The sequence below is a fragment of the Pristiophorus japonicus genome, chromosome 9, assembly GCF_044704955.1.
Source record: "Pristiophorus japonicus isolate sPriJap1 chromosome 9, sPriJap1.hap1, whole genome shotgun sequence".
In the NCBI taxonomy this organism is placed as follows: Eukaryota; Metazoa; Chordata; class Chondrichthyes; family Pristiophoridae; genus Pristiophorus; species Pristiophorus japonicus.
Genome location: NC_091985.1, coordinates 99,002,691 through 99,020,873, shown reverse-complemented (window position 1 = coordinate 99,020,873; position 18,183 = coordinate 99,002,691).

Sequence of the window (18,183 nt, the reverse complement as noted above, 5' to 3'; positions counted from 1 at the left end):
CGCACACTAGCTGGACTTTGAGGGAGTGGAATCCCTTCTGGTCGTGGTACATCGGCGAATTGACATGCGGCACCTGCACCATGGGGAAGCCTGCTATCCTGGCGAAGCTGAATGCTTGTTCCGCCTGCAAGAGAGAATGAAATGTGGTCAGCTCTCTTGGAATGCAGAGCCTCAGTTACCTCCCTTATGCAACAGTGGATGCCAAACTGAGAGATGTTGCAAATATCACCTGCTCCAGCCTCGAAGGAGCACAACGCATTAAAGTTCATGGCCGTGGTCACCTTGACAACCACTGGCAATGTGGTCCTCGCCCTCCTCTGAGGCTGCAGGTCTGCCTGAAACAGGTAGCAGATTTCAGTGAGCACCTCCTTAGTGAAGCGGAGACGTCGCACACACTGTTCCTCGCTGAGGTTGAGGTTGCAGAATTCTCCTTGAAGACCCTGGGCAGGTTTGGCCTCCTACTAAGATCCCTTCTCCCCTTCCTCCTCCCACCTCTTCTAGCAGCTTGTCCTGCTCTGTGCTACCTGTGCTCATTCTCCCTATCATGCTGCAGGCCAAGGGGGATACAAACTACTCATCATCATAGGCAGTCCCTCGAAGTCGAGGAAGACTTGCGTCCACTCCCACAGTGAGTTCTTTGATGGCTGAACAGTCCAATATGAGAGCCACATGACCCTGTTACAGGTGGGACAGACAATCGTCGAGGGAAGGGGTGGGTGGGACTGGTTTGCCACACGCTCCTTCCGCTGCCTGCGCTTGATCTCTTCACGCTCTTTGCATTGAGACTCGAAGAGCTCAACGCCCTCCCGGATGCACTTTCTCCACCTTGAGCGGTCTTCGGCCAGGGTCTCCCAGGTGTCAGTGGTGATGTTGTACTTTACCAGGGCGGCTTTGAGGGTGTCCTTATAACGTTTCTGCTGCCCACCTTTGGCTCGTTTACTATGAAAAGCTGTAGTAATACCTGCCCTCCTGTATGGATCTGAGGCATGGACGATGTATAGAAGGCACCTCAAGTCACTGGAGATATATCACCAACGATGTCTCCGCAAAATCCTGCAAATCCCCTGGGAGGACAGGCACACCAACATCAGTGTCCTCATCCAGGCGAACATCCCCAGTATTGAAGCACTGACCACTCTCGATCAGCTTCGCTGGGTAGGCCACATAGTTCGCATGCCAGAAACGTGACTCCCTAAGCAAACAAACTACTGCACCATGTCTGGGAGCAACTGGTCTAAACAGAAGCTTTGCAAGTCAGTACCAAGTCCTTGAGCACGTGCCACACCTAACCCTGTAGACCTTAGGCAACTTTAAAGAAGTCAAGAAAGCACCAAACACTTCTGCAAACTCAGCAACAGCTAGTAGAAATCAATTGGCAACTAACCTGTAAGTAGGTGATGTCCTTTGAAAGAACGCTGATGATGTCCTGCTGCTGAATGCATGTTCAGCTGTTCGAGGTGAAGAGAGGGAGCTAGCTGGAGTGTTTAGGTCGAAAATGGCAGCACGGCATCAAATCACAATCTGCCTACTCTGCATACTTCTTGCACATGCTCCATGTGCTGACGCTAATGCCCTCACCAAAATGGCTTCTGGCGCAGCCCACTCCCGTAACACCGATAAATCGGGCACTACGCAGCCAAATTTGGCGGACTAGATTTTTCTTTTATCTTGGATAACTCTCTCGTGTGTATACATTGGATCTACCAGTATTTAAGTTTCCAATTTGAATTTTTAAAAATATACAAAAATAAATTGATGTTTACAAAAATAAATCTGGAAAGAAAATCCTAAGTGACGTAAACTTCAGTAAATGCTTTTAAAAATATCTATTTAGAGGACAATATCAAAAATCTGATGTGGTTTATTTCTCCAATTATACGCAATCACATTTAGTATTATGAATTTATAATGATTTATATTTTACAGAAGCTGCAAAAAATAAATTATATTCAGTTCACCAAAGGCCTAGGTTTTAATTTAAATATCCATTCTGTTACTAAACAAACTAAAACCATTATATCTGATTCAGAATTTATTGTAGAATTTAACAGTTAATTACTCAGCCATTTTACTTAAAAATTTACAGTCATTGTAAAAGCCGGCTTCATCAAAAACGATCCAACAAAAATCTATTTCTTTATTGCCAAACGAGGTAAAAAGATCAACCCCATCTACTGTTTAATCTCATCAAATGTTTTATGGTGAATTATCTGAAAGCTTTATTATTCTCATTTGGGACCTAATGACAGCATTTTTTGCATTAATAATCACAGCAATCATTGTACCTCAGCAGAAGAAATTCAGAAGAAAATCATTTGAGTGAGAGTGTAAAGGAAGCAGGGGATGATGTGCATTAACAGTATAAATATATGCATGTTGTCAGGAGTACAGTGACAGAAAGCACACTTGTTCAATGTAGCTATTCAGTTGAGAAGATTTTAAGCCTTAGTCGGAAAATGATTAACATTAAGCATGAGATATTCAAATGTATTTATAGGTTATTCAATGGGTCACACTCTTATATCTGTTGACAGTGCCCGAGGATTAATATCAGGCAAATGACACTGCAGGCATTGAATAAATTAACAAAAAAATGGTCATTAATGAATTTTTTTGTGTCTTTTTAATAAAAAAGTACACTTAATGAAGATTTCTGCATGCCATGTCATTTAACTGATTCTGTTCTGCTCAAGTATGTTGTTTTATTGCCAACCTTTGGTCTGTGCAGAATTGAGGCTGAATGTGGAACACTGGACATTTGCTGCTCATTCAATACTTGTATTCACTCCAGGCATGGAATGGATATGTTTATTAAACCTCTTCTAGTCCAGAAAGGTCAAAAACAATCCTTTCAAGGTGAAGAGCAACAGCCTAAGCTTGTCTGTATTTTTATATATTGTGCACTCAAATGGGGTAATTTTGACTTTGAACGATAGTGATTGTGAATCGGCATCCCATTTTACATCACTCCCGAATCAGTAGAGATGTAAAATGGGATGTCGATTCACTATCACCCATTTCACACTATCGCACAAAGTCAAAATCAACTCCAAACAGTCAAATATACTCATCATAAACAGGCCTTCGGCTTCAGACATCACTGCAAGTTATCAGTAGAGTTGCTGAGAACCACATTGGCAATATCCAATGCCTTGTGCCAAGTAATCTATTAAAATAGTTGGACACATCTGTTACTATCCCTTTAAGTACTAGAAGATATAATTTAATCATTAGAGCAAGGGTGTAAAAAACAGACACTGTTTACAAATCCTAAAACTCCACTGTGGTTCCATCACACTGAATGTAAAATTACAGTCGTTTTATAAATTCTAACCATTTTTTTCTTAGAGAATGGAAGTACTTAACCTTAATTTAATTATAGTTTATACTGCATAGTGTGTTAAAAATGGTGCAAGGTGTTAGTAGTTTTATTTAGCATCATTTTTATCTTTGCCTCTTAGCAATTGGTTTAATTGATTGATTACTAATGTGTTCAATTAATAGTGATAGAAATGACTTAAATATCAAACAACACATTTACAACAGTGGTAAAACATGAACACAAACAGAATGATTCTACTCAAAATCCTTCAGTAATGCTTTGCCATTTTTCATGTGTTTTTCGTCTAACACTGTATGGGCCCAAATTCCCCATGAGTTGCACTGTTTTTTTGGTGTAACTTGATTTTTCTGATGCATCTTTTTAGTTGCAAATGTGGCCATTTAATTTGCGCCAGTGTAAGTGAGTTAGTTAGGTTTTTTGTTAGGTCAGTTTTTTTTCCAAAAGGGAGCGTACCCAGCCGCTTACAACATTTATGCCAATTTGGCCAGAAAAAAGTTGTACTAAACTAACTTAGGGCAGCATATGTGTCCATTTGTGTTTGCACAGAAAGACCTTACTTACAGTTAAGGAATCAACACAAGTGACTACATTTAAAGCACCACCAAGCACCAAACAAAGCACAAAAAGTAATAAGATTAATTAATTAACAAATAAAATAGAAGGAACCCTGCACCTAAAGCACCAAAATAAATCAATAAATAACAAATGAAAAATAGAACTCCGACCTTAGGGAACGCAGCGGGCCGCTGATGAGGGAGCCCATTCAGCCAGGGCTAGGGAAATTAAGTCTAGGAGCGATAAAGGTGTGGAGAAAGAGTTTGATGATATTGGGACTAAAAGTACACACAGATGCAGGAAAAGATGAAACGGGTCGGGAGGGGGGGAGGGAGAGGAAAGGCTGGGCTAGGCGGCATCTTTATAAAGTAGAACTCAAACTGGTTTGTTGTTTGCCCCTCAGTTGGCCTCCATAAAATGGGACTGCACATGGCCTTCATAGGCAGCTTGTCTGTTCTCTGGAAAGGTCCTTTGGCACACTTAATACTCGTCAACAAAGTGCTTCACAATGCTGCTCAAAATCAAAGTCCTCCAGGTTGAGCGGGAAGACGACTTCACACACTGAGCACTTTTGGCTGTCAATGCTCTCCTCTTTGGTGCCCTGTGAATTCTCCTTGCCATCCTGGCTCTGCACCGAGTCAATACTCGCATCGGTCTGCGATCCTTCGATATCAAAGTGTGCGGCAGGCCACTCGGCCCGGGATAGGGACGGATTGCTTCGGCTCCTCCCACACAGCCTGTAGCGCGCATTTGCCGAAACGGCCTGCCAGGAGCAACTGCACATGCGCGCAGACTCTAGCGCACTTGTGCTGAGGTCCCGGCACTGTTTTCAGCGCCGGGACCTAGCTCCGACCCCCTATCTTTCTTCTGCGTCATGCCAGCTCCACAGACTGCTCGAGAATCGGCCACGATCGGACAGATTTTTTTTGCCACTGTTTCTGAGGTAAAATGTCGGCGGGGAGCTCGGAGGTACGCCGAAAAAAACGGAGGGCCAAATTTGTGCCCTATATTTCTAAAGTTTTCCAAAGTAAAAGTTCCTCCCTGAAATGGACGTGACAGTGAACTGTACAGTAACCTTTCATGCCACAGACAATTCCTTTAATTACAAGTTTCCAGTCTCAAGTCACGCTGTCTGGAGGACAGAAAGGAAATCTGGGAGTGAGTCAATACACACAGCTCTTATACACCTCCTGGAGACTGCTTTCAGAGTGACCAGCTTAACAGCAGTTTTGGCAAAGACTGAGGAGGAGGCTGTTTCTGCACTCCCACAGATGGGGAATGGTGGGCCATATAAAAGTGTCCAAAAAGGCAGGAAATTTGAAGCTTGTAAAAATTGCAGAAACATCGGCCCTGATCATTACTGGGACGGGATTTCCAAGCCGGAGGGAGGGGCCTTGGTCGGGAAACCCAGAAGTCCAGGTTTCCTCAAATGCTGTGTAGTTTTAACTCCACAATGTATGTGTTTTTTTCAATAGGATTCCTGCCCAGACAGCAGCCGGATTGACAGGCCTGGCACCCTGTGGGGCAGGGAGCGCTGCAGAAGAGGCCACAACCCTGGAGCAGGTAGGTTTGCTGCTGCTGGGGTAGAGATCTCGAGGGTGGGTGGTAGGGGGGAGGTGGGTGGCTGGGTACAGGGGGGTGAGGGGTAGGTGATCGTGTGGGAGGGGGTCGGTGATTTTTGGGGGGGTAGGTGATTGTGTGGGGGGTAGGTGATTGTGTAGGGGGGTACGTGATTGTGTGGGAGGGTAGGTGATTGTGTGGGGGGTAGGTGATTGTGTCGGGGGGTAGGTGATTGTGTGGGGGGGTAGTTGATTGTGTGGGGGGTAGGTGATTGTGTCGGGGGTAGGTGATTGTGTCGGGGGTAGGTGATTGTGTGGGGGGGTAGTTGATTGATTGTGTAGGGGGGTACGTGATTGTGTGGGAGGGTAGGTGATTGTGTGGAGGGGTAGGTGATTGTGTGGGGGGTAGGTGATTGTGTGGGGGGGTAGGTGATTGTGTGGGGGGGTAGTTGAATGATTGTGTAGGGGGTATGTGATTGTGTGGGGGGGTATGTGATTGTGTGGGGGGGTAGTTGAATGATTGTGTAGGGGGTATGTGATTGTGTGGGGGGGTATGTGATTGTGTGGGGGGGTAGTTGATTGTGTGGGGGGTAGTTGATTGTGTAAGGGGGTACGTGATTGTGTGGGGGGGTACGTGATTGTGTGGGGGGTTAGTTGATTGTGTGGGGGGGTAGTTGATTGTTTGGGGGGGTCGGTGATTGTGTAGGGGGTAGGTGATTGTGTAGGGGGGTACGTGATTGTGTGGGAGGGTAGGTGATTGTGTGGGGGGTAGGTGATTGTGTCGGGGGGTAGGTGATTGTGTGGGGGGGTAGTTGATTGTGTGGGGGGTAGGTGATTGTGTCGGGGGTAGGTGATTGTGTCGGGGGTAGGTGATTGTGTGGGGGGGTAGTTGATTGATTGTGTAGGGGGGTACGTGATTGTGTGGGAGGGTAGGTGATTGTGTGGAGGGGTAGGTGATTGTGTGGGGGGTAGGTGATTGTGTGGGGGGGTAGGTGATTGTGTGGGGGGGTAGTTGAATGATTGTGTAGGGGGTATGTGATTGTGTGGGGGGGTATGTGATTGTGTGGGGGGGTAGTTGAATGATTGTGTAGGGGGTATGTGATTGTGTGGGGGGGTATGTGATTGTGTGGGGGGGTAGTTGATTGTGTGGGGGGTAGTTGATTGTGTAAGGGGGTACGTGATTGTGTGGGGGGGTACGTGATTGTGTGGGGGGTTAGTTGATTGTGTGGGGGGGTAGTTGATTGTTTGGGGGGGTCGGTGATTGTGTAGGGGGTAGGTGATTGTGTAGGGGGTACGTGATTGTGTGGGGGGGTAGTTGATTGTGTAGGGGGGTAGGTGATTGTGTGGGGGTAGGTGATTGTGTAGGGTGTTCATGATTGTGCGGGGGGGTACGTGATTGTGTGGGGGGGTAGTTGATTGATTGTTTTGGGGGGTCGGTGATTGTGTGGGGGGTAGGTGATTGTGTAGGGGGGTAGGTGATTGTGTGGGGGGTAGGTGATTGTGTGGGGGGGTAGTTGATTGTGTAAGGGGGTACGTGATTGTGTGGGGGGTAGGTGATTGTGTGGGGGGGTAGTTGATTGTGTGGGGGGGTAGTTGATTGTGTGGGGGGTAGGTGATTGTGTCGGGGGTAGGTGATTGTGTCGGGGGTAGGTGATTGTGTGGGGGGGTAGTTGATTGATTGTGTAGGGGGGTACGTGATTGTGTGGGAGGGTAGGTGATTGTGTGGAGGGGTAGGTGATTGTGTGGGGGGTAGGTGATTGTGTGGGGGGGTAGGTGATTGTGTGGGGGGGTAGTTGAATGATTGTGTAGGGGGTATGTGATTGTGTGGGGGGGTATGTGATTGTGTGGGGGGGTAGTTGAATGATTGTGTAGGGGGTATGTGATTGTGTGGGGGGGTATGTGATTGTGTGGGGGGGTAGTTGATTGTGTGGGGGGTAGTTGATTGTGTAAGGGGGTACGTGATTGTGTGGGGGGGTACGTGATTGTGTGGGGGGTTAGTTGATTGTGTGGGGGGGTAGTTGATTGTTTGGGGGGGTCGGTGATTGTGTAGGGGGTAGGTGATTGTGTAGGGGGTACGTGATTGTGTGGGGGGGTAGTTGATTGTGTAGGGGGGTAGGTGATTGTGTGGGGGTAGGTGATTGTGTAGGGTGTTCATGATTGTGCGGGGGGGTACGTGATTGTGTGGGGGGGTAGTTGATTGATTGTTTTGGGGGGTCGGTGATTGTGTGGGGGGTAGGTGATTGTGTAGGGGGGTAGGTGATTGTGTGGGGGGTAGGTGATTGTGTGGGGGGGTAGTTGATTGTGTAAGGGGGTACGTGATTGTGTGGGGGGTAGGTGATTGTGTGGGGGGGTAGTTGATTGTGTGGGGGGGTAGTTGATTGTTTGGGGGGGTCGGTGATTGTGTAGGGGGTAGGTGATTGTGTAGGGGGGTAGTTGATTGTGTGGGGGGGTAGTTGATTGTTTGGGGGGTCGGTGATTGTGTCAGGGGTAGGTGATTGTGTAGGGGGGTAGTTGATTGTGTGGGGGGGTAGTTGATTGTTTGGGGGGGTCGGTGATTGTGTAGGGGGTACGTGATTGTGTGGGGGGGTAGTTGATTGTGTAGGGGGGTAGGTGATTGTGTGGGGGGGTAGGTGATTGTGTGGGGGGTAGGTGATTGTGTCGGGGGTAGGTGATTGTGTCGGGGGTAGGTGATTGTGTGGGGGGGTAGTTGATTGATTGTGTAGGGGGGTACGTGATTGTGTGGGAGGGTAGGTGATTGTGTGGAGGGGTAGGTGATTGTGTGGGGGGTAGGTGATTGTGTGGGGGGGTAGGTGATTGTGTGGGGGGGTAGTTGAATGATTGTGTAGGGGGTATGTGATTGTGTGGGGGGGTATGTGATTGTGTGGGGGGGTAGTTGAATGATTGTGTAGGGGGTATGTGATTGTGTGGGGGGGTATGTGATTGTGTGGGGGGGTAGTTGATTGTGTGGGGGGTAGTTGATTGTGTAAGGGGGTACGTGATTGTGTGGGGGGGTACGTGATTGTGTGGGGGGTTAGTTGATTGTGTGGGGGGGTAGTTGATTGTTTGGGGGGGTCGGTGATTGTGTAGGGGGTAGGTGATTGTGTAGGGGGTACGTGATTGTGTGGGGGGGTAGTTGATTGTGTAGGGGGGTAGGTGATTGTGTGGGGGTAGGTGATTGTGTAGGGTGTTCATGATTGTGCGGGGGGGTACGTGATTGTGTGGGGGGGTAGTTGATTGATTGTTTTGGGGGGTCGGTGATTGTGTGGGGGGTAGGTGATTGTGTAGGGGGGTAGGTGATTGTGTGGGGGGTAGGTGATTGTGTGGGGGGGTAGTTGATTGTGTAAGGGGGTACGTGATTGTGTGGGGGGTAGGTGATTGTGTGGGGGGGTAGTTGATTGTGTGGGGGGGTAGTTGATTGTTTGGGGGGGTCGGTGATTGTGTAGGGGGTAGGTGATTGTGTAGGGGGGTAGTTGATTGTGTGGGGGGGTAGTTGATTGTTTGGGGGGTCGGTGATTGTGTCAGGGGTAGGTGATTGTGTAGGGGGGTAGTTGATTGTGTGGGGGGGTAGTTGATTGTTTGGGGGGGTCGGTGATTGTGTAGGGGGTACGTGATTGTGTGGGGGGGTAGTTGATTGTGTAGGGGGGTAGGTGATTGTGTGGGGGGGTAGGTGATTGTGTGGGGGGTAGTTGATTGTGTAGGGGGGTAGGTGATTGTGTGGGGGGGTAGTTGATTGTGTAGGGGGGTCGGTGATTGTGTGGGGGGTAGTTGATTGTGTAGGGGGTACGTGATTGTGTGGGGGGGTAGTTGATTGTGTGGGGGGGGTAGGTGATTGTGTGGGGGGTAGTTGATTGTGTGGGGGGGTAGTTGATTGTGTGGGGGTAGGTGATTGTGTGGGGGGTAGTTGATTGTGTGGGGGGTAGGTGATTGTGTGGGGGGGTAGTTGATTGTGTGGGGGGGTAGTTGATTGTGTGGGGGGGTAGTTGATTGTGTGGGGGGGTAGTTGATTGATTGTTTGGGGGGTCGGTGATTGTGTAGGGGGTACGTGATTGTGTGGGGGGGTAGTTGATTGTGTAGGGGGGTAGGTGATTGTGTGGAGGGGTAGTTGATTGTGTGGGGGCTAGGTGATTGTTTGGGGGGTAGGTGATTGTGTGGGGGGTAGTTGATTGTGTAAGGGGGTACGTGATTCTGTGGGGGGTAGGTGATTGTGTGGTGGGGTAGTTGATTGTGTGGGGGGGTAGTTGATTGTGTGGGGGGGTAGTTGATTGTGTGGGGGGGTAGTTGATTGTGTGGGGGGGTAGGTGATTTTGTGGGAGGTAGTTGATTGTGTAAGGGGGTACGTGATTGTGTGGGGGGGTACGTGATTGTGTGGGGGGTTAGTTGATTGTGTGGGGGGGTAGTTGATTGTTTGGGGGGGTCGGTGATTGTGTAGGGGGTAGGTGATTGTGTAGGGGGGTACGTGATTGTGTGGGAGGGTAGGTGATTGTGTGGGGGGTAGGTGATTGTGTCGGGGGGTAGGTGATTGTGTGGGGGGGTAGTTGATTGTGTGGGGGGTAGGTGATTGTGTCGGGGGTAGGTGATTGTGTCGGGGGTAGGTGATTGTGTGGGGGGGTAGTTGATTGATTGTGTAGGGGGGTACGTGATTGTGTGGGAGGGTAGGTGATTGTGTGGAGGGGTAGGTGATTGTGTGGGGGGTAGGTGATTGTGTGGGGGGGTAGGTGATTGTGTGGGGGGGTAGTTGAATGATTGTGTAGGGGGTATGTGATTGTGTGGGGGGGTATGTGATTGTGTGGGGGGGTAGTTGAATGATTGTGTAGGGGGTATGTGATTGTGTGGGGGGGTATGTGATTGTGTGGGGGGGTAGTTGATTGTGTGGGGGGTAGTTGATTGTGTAAGGGGGTACGTGATTGTGTGGGGGGGTACGTGATTGTGTGGGGGGTTAGTTGATTGTGTGGGGGGGTAGTTGATTGTTTGGGGGGATCGGTGATTGTGTAGGGGGTAGGTGATTGTGTAGGGGGTACGTGATTGTGTGGGGGGGTAGTTGATTGTGTAGGGGGGTAGGTGATTGTGTGGGCGTAGGTGATTGTGTAGGGTGTTCATGATTGTGCGGGGGGGTACGTGATTGTGTGGGGGGGTAGTTGATTGATTGTTTTGGGGGGTCGGTGATTGTGTGGGGGGTAGGTGATTGTGTAGGGGATACGTGATTGTGTGGGGGGGTAGTTGATTGATTGTTTTGGGGGGTCGGTGATTGTGTGGGGGGTAGGTGATTGTGTGGGGGGGTAGTTGATTGTGTAAGGGGGTACGTGATTGTGTGGGGGGTAGGTGATTGTGTGGAGGGGTAGTTGATTGTGTGGGGGGGTAGTTGATTGTTTGGGGGGGTCGGTGATTGTGTAGGGGGTAGGTGATTGTGTAGGGGGGTAGTTGATTGTGTGGGGGGGTAGTTGATTGTTTGGGGGGTCGGTGATTGTGTCAGGGGTAGGTGATTGTGTAGGGGGGTAGTTGATTGTGTGGGGGGGTAGTTGATTGTTTGGGGGGGTCGGTGATTGTGTAGGGGGTACGTGATTGTGTGGGGGGGTACGTGATTGTGTGGGGGGGTAGTTGATTGTGTAGGGGGGTAGGTGATTGTGTGGGGGGGTAGGTGATTGTGTGGGGGGTAGTTGATTGTGTAGGGGGGTAGGTGATTGTGTGGGGGGGTAGTTGATTGTGTAGGGGGGTCGGTGATTGTGTGGGGGGTAGTTGATTGTGTAGGGGGTACGTGATTGTGTGGGGGGGTAGTTGATTGTGTGGGGGGCGTAGGTGATTGTGTGGGGGGTAGTTGATTGTGTGGGGGGGTAGTTGATTGTGTGGGGGTAGGTGATTGTGTGGGGGGTAGTTGATTGTGTGGGGGGTAGGTGATTGTGTGGGGGGGTAGTTGATTGTGTGGGGGGGTAGTTGATTGTGTGGGGGGGTAGTTGATTGTGTGGGGGGGTAGTTGATTGATTGTTTGGGGGGTCGGTGATTGTGTAGGGGGTACGTGATTGTGTGGGGGGGTAGTTGATTGTGTAGGGGGGTAGGTGATTGTGTGGAGGGGTAGTTGATTGTGTGGGGGCTAGGTGATTGTTTGGGGGGTAGGTGATTGTGTGGGGGGTAGTTGATTGTGTAAGGGGGTACGTGATTCTGTGGGGGGTAGGTGATTGTGTGGTGGGGTAGTTGATTGTGTGGGGGGGTAGTTGATTGTGTGGGGGGGTAGTTGATTGTGTGGGGGGGTAGTTGATTGTGTGGGGGGGTAGGTGATTTTGTGGGAGGTAGTTGATTGTGTAAGGGGGTACGTGATTGTGTGGTGGGTAGGTGATTGTGTGGGGGGGTTAGTTGATTGTGTGGGGGGGTAGTTGATTGTGTGGGGGGGTAGTTGGTTGTGTGGGGGGGTTAGTTGATTGTGTGGGGGGGTAGGTGATTGTGTGGGGGGGTAGGTGATTTTGTGGGGGGTAGTTGATTGTGTGGGGGGGTAGGTGATTGTGTGGGGGGGTAGTTGATTGTGTGGGGGGGTAGGTGATTGTGTGGGGGGTAGGTGATTGTGTGGGGGGGTAGTTGATTGTGTGGGGGCGTAGGTGATTGTGTGGGGGGGTAGTTGATTGTGTGGCGGGGTAGGTGATTGTGTGGGGGGGTAGGTGATTGTGTGGGGGGGTAGTTGATTGTGTGGGGGGGTAGGTGATTGTGTGGGGGGGTAGGTGATTGTGTGGGGGGGTAGGTGATTGTGTGGGGGGGTAGTTGATTGTGTGGGGGGGTAGGTGATTGTGTGGGGGGTAGGTGATTGTGTGGGGGGGTAGTTGATTGTGTGGGGGGGTAGGTGATTGTGTGGGGGGTAGGTGATTGTGTGGGGGGGTAGTTGATTGTGTGGGGGGGTAGGTGATTGTGTGGGGGGTAGTTGATTGTGTGGGGGGGTAGGTGATTTTGTGGGGAGTAGTTGATTGTGTAGGGGGTACGTGATTGTGTGGGGGGGTAGTTGATTGTTTGGGGGGTAGTTGATTGTGTGGGGGGGGTAGGTGATTGTGTGGGGGGTAGGTGATTGTGTGGGGGGGTAGTTGATTGTGTGGGGGGGTAGTTGATTGTTTGGGGGGGTAGTTGATTGTGTGGGGGGGGTAGGTGATTGTGTGGAGGGTAGTTGATTGTGTGGGGGGGTAGTTGATTGTGTGGGGGGTAGTTGATTGTTTGGGGGGGTAGTTGATTGTGTGGGGGGTAGTTGATTGTGTGGGGGGGGTAGGTGATTGTGTGGAGGGTAGTTGATTGTGTGGGGGGGTAGTTGATTGTGTGGGGGGTAGTTGATTGTTTGGGGGGGTAGTTGATTGTGTGGGGGGGGTAGGTGATTGTGTGGGGGGGTAGTTGATTGTGTGGGGGGTAGGTGATTGTGTGGGGGGGTAGTTGATTGTGTGGGGGGGGTAGGTGATTGTGTGGGGGGTAGTTGATTGTGTGGGGGGTAGGTGATTGTTTGTGGGGGTAGTTGATTGTGTGGGGGGGGTAGGTGTTTGTGTGGGGGGTAGTTGATTGTGTGGGGGGTAGGTGATTGTGTGGGGGGGTAGTTGATTGTGTGGGGGCGATCGGTGATCGCGGGGGGTAGAATTGGTGATCGTGTAGGGGGTCAGTGATTTTGAGGAGGGCAGTGATCATGGGCGGGATTGGTGGTCGCGGGAGTGGGGGTTACATGATCGTTGGGGGGAGGATTGGTGATCGTGGTTGGGGGGTTGGTGATAATGGGCAGGATCAATGATCGTGGGGCAGGAGGCGGGGGGCGCGGAGATTGGTGATTGCAGGGTAGTCCAATTGCCGGGAGGGAAGCAGGTTAGCTTGTAGAGCAGAGGGAAGCATTCTGCTCCTCCTGGCCCACAAGCAGTGCTGGAAAAGCACTTATCTGTTCCACGCAGCAGTCCTCTCCTCCCTTTAGCTGCCGTGTTTCCCAAAGCCCGATAACCCGACTGGCCAGCGTTAAAGCTGGAGAGAGATCAAATCTGAGGCATGCAGCCTCATTAGAATATTTAAATGAGTGTCCCGCCTCCTGGGTGGGTTGGTTGTCCAACCTCCGTACAGCCTCGTTTGAGGTTTGTTAAATTTTAACATTCCACCCGACCCAAATTCACCTATTTCTGGGGGTTAAAATGACCCCCATCACCTTTTCCAAATGTGATATAATAGAAAACAATTTGAACTGGAACTGCTTTAAAGAATATATTCAGTATCTAAAATATCCTTTCTGGTTACCAGGCCATCATTCTTGAATGTTTCTATTGACAAGGAATACAACAAAATAGAATATAGAAAAAATGTAAAGATCTACACAAAATTGCTTCATTTTAATTATAAATGGTATAAGTAACAGTAATTGTGAGGAACAAGTTCTACTGGCAGAATCAAGCTGTTGATTGTTTCATACAAATGGGATGTAATAAGCAATGCCTGTTTTATTTCAGCTTTGTACATAATTTGGGAAAAGAGAGAAACAACAATCTCTTCAGAGCAATGCACAGTTAAGCTACGAGTGCCCATAATTAGGTTGATTTTCTGATATCTGATGGAGATATTGACACAGAGGATGGGTAATATATATTCAGAGATATCTTATGTAACAGCCTTGTAATTCACTGTCTCTGCTATGATATGAATGTAATATTAATATTAGACGGGATTGCAATTAAATGCCTTTGCAAATTAAAATTTAAGAGGTTATGTTTCTTCATTTCATCTCTTCAGGGGCTGATATTCATACATTTGCCGCCACAGTTCCTCTTTTTTCACAATTTCAGAAAACTTGTATTGGGAAAAATTCTGTAAGGCTCCATTTTCCCGAAGAGCAGCACAACACCCCAAGAAATAAAATTGACAGTATTGCCAGCACTCTAACTTCTGTAACTCAAGGAACTAAAGTGTATTCTTCCATGAGGTTTGTGAAGAGAAGAGACATGTTCTAGCAATCTATGTTGAGATGTTTGATTGAGGAGCGTGCAGGACATTCACAATACTTTAAATAGGCTGCGCTTGTTCTCTGGCATAGTTTTAGTTTTTTCCAATCTGTGCAATTTTTAACAAGAAAATACAAGTTTAAAGAAAAAGGTTTGTCCTTTAATAGGCGACCCTACCCTCACCGCGCTCTCTCCATCGCAACCTTTCTTAATTCTTTCTTCATTTTATCAATACTATTATGATCACAGCTTCTATGAATTTTCTCCCTTTGTTTCTTCCAAATATTTCATACAACACCACCATCATCTTCCTTACATTGACATGAAATTTCATTGCATTATTTCCTATGCTAACTCATTTTCCAGGCCTCAAAACTGGATCTTTTGTTCTTCCCCTTCTTCCTCGACAAGTGTAGACATTTCTGTCAGTGGTAATAATGGACAAACACTTATCACCTTCAGATTATATTCCTCTGCCTGCTATTTCAACTGAAGTATTTACCCATTTATTTAGGCTTTAAAACCCCAACTTGCCATCACCTCACAACTACTTCTTGATTTATCTTCTCTTCCACGCTTCAATCTGGGTGTCCTCCTGAACTTTCGACCTTGGCCATCTGTAGTATATGAAGAAAGAGTCAGACTGAACACTGTGAGCTCAAAGTAATGTGGGACCTTAGTCTTTTATTGCAGGTCTCCAAAGTTCCTCTCCAACCTGTGAAGCACTTTTAAATACCTGTGCTCGCAAGGGATTATGAGATCCCTTGCACTCCGGGGAATGAGCCCTCTGGTGGCTGTACAGAATATATACAAGTCCAGATACATAACAACATTCCCTCCTAAAGTCAATAGTGTAACTATTTACAATGTGAGTCGATCGGGGGCCCTCCTTGCCCTGGTTGATCGTCTCGGTGTGAAAGCTGGTATTGTTGAATCATTTGTTGGGCCCTCGCTGGGCTGCTGTGCAGCTGACCTTGTTGGGCTGCCTGGTGTGTTGGGCCCTGCAGGGCTGCTGTGGATGATGGATTCTGCTTCGTGGTCAACCGTCGTGTCGGTTGCCACTGGTGTGTGTGTTGGAGGATTAAAAAAGGTAGGGTCCAAGGTGGGTTGCTCAGGATAGTCCGTGAATCTGAGTTTGATTTGGTCCAAGTGTTTCTGGTGAATGAGTCCATTTGAAAGTTTGACCCGAAACACCCTGTTCCCCTCTTTGGCCACGACAGTGCCGGGAAGCCACTTGGGACCTTGCCCATAATTTTATACAAAAACAGGATCATTGACTTCAATCTCACGTGACACATTTGTGCTATCATGGTATGCACTTTGTTGAAGCCAACTGCTCTCTACCTGTTCATGTAGATCAGGGTGAACTAACGAGAGCCTTGTCTTAAGTGCTCTTTTCATGAGCAGTTCAGCAGGTGGGATCCCAGTGAGTGAGTGGAGTCTCGTGCGGTAGCTAAGTAGGACTCGGGATAGGCGAGTCTGCAGTGAGCCTTCAGTTACCTTGCTTGATGGTTTGCCCTGCTCTCTCGGCCTGACCATTGGACGCTGGTTTAAATGGGGCAGATGTGACATGTTTGATCCCGTTACGGGTCATAAATTCTTTGAACTCAGCACTGGTAAAACATCACCCGTTGTCGCTCACCAGGACATCGGGTAAGCCATGTGTGGCAAACATAGCCTGCAGGCTTTCAGTGGTGGCAGCGGACGTGCTGGCCGACATTATCTCACATTCAATCCACTTGGAGTACGCATCTACAACCACAAGGAACATTTTACCCAAGAACGGGGCTGCATAGTCGACGTGTACCCTAGATCAAGGTTTGGAGGGCCAAGACCATAAACTGAGCGGCGCCTCCCTGGGTACATTGCTTAACTGCGAGCATGTATTACATCTGTGAACGCAGGACTCTGAGTCCGCATCGATGCCGGGCTACCACACATGGGATCTGGCTATCGCTTTCATCATTACGATGCCTGGGTGGGTACTGCGGAGGTCATTGATGAAGGTGTCTCTGCCCTTCTTGGGGACCACTACTCGATTGCCCCACAGAAGGCAATCTGCCTGTATAGACATTTCATCTTTGCTCCGTTGTAACGGCTTTACCTCTTCCTGCATTTCCATTGGGACACTGGACCAGCTCCGGTGAAGCACACAGCTTTTGACTAGAGATAATAAGGGCTCATGGCTTGTCCAGGTTTTGATCTGCCGGGCAGTGACGGCTGATTGCTCACTCTCAAATACTTCCATAACCATGGCTAGATCTGCGGGCTGCGCCATTTCCAACCCCATGGTGGGCAATGGCAGCCTACTGACAGCATCGGCACAGTTTTCTGTGCCTGGTCTGTGGAGGATGGCGTAGTTGTATGCGGACAACATGAGCGCCCATCTCTGCATGCGGGCCGATGCGCTGGTACTTATCCCTTTGCTCTCGGAAAACAGGGATATAAGTGGCTTATGGTCAGTTTCCAATACAAATTTTAGCCCAAACTAGTATTGATGCATTTTCTTTACCCCATAGACACACGCTAGCGCTTCTTTTTCAATCATGCTGTAGGCTCTCTCGGCTTTAGACAGACTACTGGATGCATAAGCAACCGGTTGCAGTTTCCCGAAATCATTGGCTTGTTGCAATACACACCCGACGCCATATGACGACGCATCACATGCTAGTACCAAACGCTTACATGGATCATACAACTCAAGCAATTTGTTTGAGCATAAGAACTTTCTCACTTTTACAAAGGCATTTTCTTGGCTTTTGCCCCAAAACCATTCACCCCCTTTTCGTAGTAAGACATGTAGTGGTTCGAGCAGGGTGCTGAGACCCGGTAAGAAGTTACCAAAGTAGTTCAAGAGTCCCAGGAACGACCGCAGCTCCGTCATGTTCTGTGGCCTCGGTGCGTTCTCGATTGCCTCCGTCTTCGCATTGGTAAGCCTGATGCCGTCCGCCGCAATCCTCCTTCCCAAGAACTCCATTTCAGGTGCCAGGAAAATGCACTTCGAGCGTTTTAACCTGAGCCCCATGCGGTTGAGCCGACTAAGAACCTTCTCCAGGTTCTGCAGATGCTCGACTGTGTTCCGACCTGTGACCAAGATGTCGTCCTGGAAGACCACGGTGTGCGGGACCGAGTTCAGTAAACTTTCCATCTTTCTCTGGAATATCGCCGCCGCTGATCAAATTCCAAACGGGCATCTGTTATAAACAAAAATATGTTTTTGCGTGTTGATGCAGGTGAGGGCCTTCGATGATTCCTCCAGTTCCTGCGTCATGTAGGCTGAAGTCAGATCCAGCTCCATGAGCACCTTTCCTCCCGCTAGTGTTGCAAAGAGGTCGCGGCTTTTGGAAGTGGGTATTGGTCCTGCAGGGAGAAACGATTGATAGTTACTTTGTAATCGCCACAGATTCTGATGGTGCCGTCTCCCTTGAGGATTGGGATAATAGGACTGGCCCACTCCCTGAACTCGATTGGTGAGATGATGCCCTCTCTTTGTAGCCAGTCGAGTTCGATTTCTACCCTTTCTCTCATTATGTACGGTACTGCTCTCGCCTTGTGATAGATGGGTCGCGCCCCCAGAATTAGGTGGATCTGCACTTTTTCTCCTTGGAATTTCCCTATGCCTGGTTCGAACAGCGAAGGAAATTTGTTTAAGACCTGGGCACACGAAGTGTCGTCAGCGGGCGATAGCGCTCGGATGTCATCCCAGTTCCAGCGTATATTTCCCAGCCAGCTCCTGCCGAGCAGCGTGGGACCATCGCCCGGTACCACCCAGAGTGGTAGCTTGTGCACCGCTCCATCG